The sequence below is a fragment of the Rhincodon typus genome, chromosome 31, assembly GCF_021869965.1.
Source record: "Rhincodon typus isolate 14 chromosome 31, sRhiTyp1.1, whole genome shotgun sequence".
In the NCBI taxonomy this organism is placed as follows: domain Eukaryota; kingdom Metazoa; phylum Chordata; class Chondrichthyes; order Orectolobiformes; family Rhincodontidae; genus Rhincodon; species Rhincodon typus.
In genome coordinates, this window is record NC_063362.1 from 3,277,664 (window position 1) to 3,282,102 (window position 4,439).

Consider the following 4,439-nt stretch of genomic DNA (forward strand, 5'->3'; position numbering starts at 1 on the left):
GGTGTTCAAAAACAAGTTTATTCCCCTAAAAGGCAGGAGTATTTCTCGTCAAAAATATCCACAGACAACTTAAGAGGTAAAGAACAAAATAAAAACAAAAGTAAAATGTGAAAATGGCATTGATCCTGGCAACTGGGAGAGATGTCCAGAACCTAACTTGCAAAAGATGTCAAAATCAACATATCTACAATTAGACATTGTGGATAATCAGGTGCAATGTGGCCCCTTGAAAACTGAAATTGGGATATTGTTAATGGCGGGTTTGCTGTGTAATTACTTGATATCAGCATTTATAACAGAGAAAGAGGATGACTTGCCCACCATTCGTGAATCTGAGCAGACTCACCAAAATTAACATGAGAAAAAATGAGAATAAAGACTGCTGAATTCCCAGAAGTGGATTTTCATTTCAGGTTTTCAAGGAAGTAGGTGAGAACGTTGTAGGTATCCAAACTATGTCAATGCAAATCTCTCTTGATTCAGGAACAGTCCCTTTAAATGGAAAAATCAATATTTAAGTAAGGTGAGCAACAGAAACCAAGGAATTATAGACCAATTAATCTAATATTTGTTGTTGGTAAGTTACTAGAGTCCATTACTTAGGATGGAATAACAAACACCGTAAACGCTTTTAGTTGATCAGAACAATCATGCATGTGTAAAGCAATACCACACTTGATGAATCTAATATTTTTGAAGACCTAATTAAATTTAAAATGTCAGCTAACTCAAATAGAAGGATAGCCAGAGAATGGTACAGAAAAATACTACAGCCTGGGCTCAATCACTGCAGTGGCTGTGGTAGTTCTCAGCAGCTGCCTCACTGAGTCAAATAGTGCTATGGTCTACACTTTGATTTGAAACCTTTGGTTAACACAGACACTACGCGAAGAGACAGATTAAATTTCTGACAGGAGAATACCAATGGATGTTAAGTCCTTCACAAGAACTTACAAATTGTATGGAACAGAGTCCAAATTATTGCAACACGGAGACAGACAGCCGAACCAAATCAGACTTCCTACCTCTGTATTTGCAACTCAGTAAAATTAAAGCTTCAAAGACCCTTAAAACTGACCCAATGGTTCTTGACCAGACTTTAATAACCAATCCCAGACTCTGCGAATCAATTCCAGATGACGTTTGCATCTTAATCAAAAGACCCATCAATTTATTAATACCATAACTTCCGTAGAACAAAATTAAACAACAAAGTAATCTACTGATTTAGCTCTAAACCCAAAATTCATTCTTTTCAGCTCTAGTCACACAAAGGATGAACAAGCAAACACTGTTAAGAAAAAAGAAAATAACAAAACTGGCCAGATTACTGAAGTGGTTTTCATGATGTATTATTCTGCAGGCGTGGTTGATGATTGCTTGGTTGATTTTCTGAAGATGTCAAACAAGGTCACCTTTAAGTTCACTCAGATAAAGGGAGAACTGCAAACGTTTTACTAAACAACATCTAGGGGACCTGGAGTGTGCTGGTTGATCAAGAAGGCAGCTTACCACCACCTTCTCAAGGACAACTAGGGATGGGCAAGAAATGCTGGCCAGCCAGCAACGCCCACATCCCACAAATGAATAGAAAAAAAAATTCCCGTTGATCAAGAAGTCCACATAATCAATGTAAAAACACAGACTTAGTAATAGAAACGTAAAGCAGGGGTTTACACATACTGTTATACATTATTTACAGCATTAATCACTTAAATAATAATGCAACTTTGCCCTAATTAAAACTTACCAGCAGAGAGCCTTCTTACTCCAGGCAACTGAGTAGTTGGAGATTGCGGAGATTGTAACAACACAATAAACGTCTGGTATTTTGAGGTATATAATTTTATCAAGAGTGCCAGTTCATAAGGTGCTGGTTAAAACAAAGTTTGCTGTAATACTTAAGGTGTCCTATTCTCTAAACTGCCACGAGTTGATAAGACAGCTTAGGAAGGGAACTTTCAATTTCTCATGCCATATCATCAACAGCCAGAGTACTGTTCACAGAGAACATCCAAAATCCAATTCAAAATCTCACTAGGCCCTGTCAGACTGATCATTTCCTCAGGTCCCAGTTACCATTCAACATTTGCCATCAGCTTAAAGGCTTTTCCAGGCTTGCTAAAACTAATTCCCTGGTACTGATGTCGTTAATAGCCAACTTCTCAAATTTTCAAAATGGCGCCGTAGTGCGGTGACATCTTGCGAGCTGTTCACAGCAGATCTTATTCTTATATATCTTATAATTGTTCGAAACCTCAATTCTAAGTTAATCAGAATTACTAACAATGTTCTCTTAAATCTACTTTCAAGTGTAAAGATTCTAGGACTGATGAGGCTTAAAAACTGATGATGCTGGAACCACAACCCCAGGAGAATTAAGAGCCTACCAGCTTCCCAGAAGCCCAATCTCCTCATGGAAACCCAGAATAAGACCTGACCAGTGCAGGAACAAGACGTAACCCTACGGTGACCCAACATTGAGAAGGCCTGACCAAAATGACTGCAAGACCCTCTGGAGCGCATGTGAACGAGATTAATGCCTAGAACCCCATCAAAAGCACCTTCTTACATCGCCAAAGTGGGACCGCAAGCCCAGAGACCTTCTGGCCTCTTGAAGGCCCAACCTCATGCAAACCTGGACCCAAGGCCTAACCAGCGCTTGAACAAGACCTGAGCCCATGGTGACCCAATATCAAGGAGGCCCAACCAAACCGACCACAAAACCCCCCCCAGAGCACTCAAGACCGTGACTGGTGCACAGGACCCCACCAGGAGCACACACTTACCTCTTGGAGCAGCAGACTTCCCTCACCAATGCCCAGGGTCAACTAGGAGCTGCTACCTACTAAGAAAACACTGGAAACGCGCTGGACTTCAGATAAGACTGAACTTCAGGGTTTCAAGGGCCGCCCTCCCCAGTGTACTCCTGGCAAACGTCCAAACCATTGAGAACAAAATAGATGAGCTTCAAGCTAGACTCACTTTCCAGAGGGAATTGAAACTGTTGTGTGTTCTGTTTTACAGACATGACTCACTCCTGCTACACCTGACTGTACGTTACAACCTGAGGGTTTCTCAGTTCACCAAATGGACTGCTCAGTGCGCTTGGGCAAAGCAAGAGGCAGTAGGGTCTGCATCCTAATCAACACTTCTTGGAGTTCAGACATGGCGACCCTGGCAAGTTACTGTTCCCTGGTCCCAGAATATCTTAAAGTGTGAGCCCACTATCTGCCGCAAGAGTTCACCTCCACTATCCTGATAGCAGCCTACATCCCACCCCATATGGAAGTGAAGAGTGCACTTGACGAAGTATACAACGCTACAGTCTTGAGACAGAATAGCCCGAGGTCTTGTTCATCGTAGCTGGTGACTTCAAACAGGCCAACCTCAAGAAGGTGCTACCAAAATATTATCAACACGTCCTCTGTCCCACCAGACATTCGAACATCCTTGACCATTGCTACACAACCAAAGATGCCAGCTGCTCCATTCTCCATCCGCATTTTGGAAAAATCAGATCACAACGTTGTGTTCCTCCTCCTGGCTTACAAGAGGAAATTGAAGCGTGAGGACCCAGTACAGAAAGGTCTGAGGCAATGGAACAGCTTCTATGGGACTGCTTAGACTTGTTGGACTGGTCAATATTCAAGAATGTATCAGCCAACCTAGACAAGTTTTGCACTACAGACTTCATTGGTAAGTGTGTATAAGACTGCATGCCGAAGAAATTCATCCAAATGTTCCCCAACTAGAAACCATAGATAAACCAGGGGATCCATTCCCTACTAACATCCGGGTCTGAAGCATACAAGTTGGGCAACCCTGACCTACACAGGAAATCAAGGTATGACCTTCGTAAGGCCATCAGAGACCCCAAAAGGCAATACCAAACTAAGCCTGAGACCCAAACGAACCACATGGACACCCGTTGTTCGTGGCAAGGCTCAAAACGACATAATGTGCTTCAAAATGAAGTCAAACAGATTCGCGGACAACAGTACATCCCTACCCAACGAGCTCAATGCATCTATGCTCGCTTTGAACAGAAGGTCAATGAAGTGATGTCATCTATCCCAACAGCTTCGGCTGCACTTGGACCCACTGTCACTGCTGCAGACGTTAGATTGGCCTTCTTGGGCGTGAACCCATGGAAAGCAACTGGCTCAGATGGAATCCCTGGCTGTGCACTCAGATCCTGTGCGGACCAGCTGACGGGAGTATTGACAGACATCTTTAACCTCTCCTCGCTACAATCTGATGTTCCCACCTGCTTCAAGAAGACCACCATCATGCCGGTGCCAGAGAAAAATCATGCAGCATGCCTAAATAACTACGGAACGCATTGAGAGGTTAGTCATGGCTCAAATCAACTCCAGCCGATCAAGTTGCCTTGATACTTCGCAATTCACTTACCAGGCTTCTACTTATTGACGACA

At 42.9% G+C, this 4,439-nt stretch overlaps 1 long non-coding RNA gene across 1 annotated transcript; it reads right to left on the minus strand.

The window, feature by feature from the left end:
* LOC125486651 lies at nucleotides 1-4,198 on the minus strand. The gene is made up of 2 exons (XR_007265285.1): nucleotides 1,751-4,198; nucleotides 1-492 (listed from the first exon to the last, which is right to left on the minus strand). It is a non-coding gene; the product is annotated as an uncharacterized LOC125486651 (long non-coding RNA).
* Between the last annotated feature and the right edge of the window lie 241 nt (nucleotides 4,199-4,439).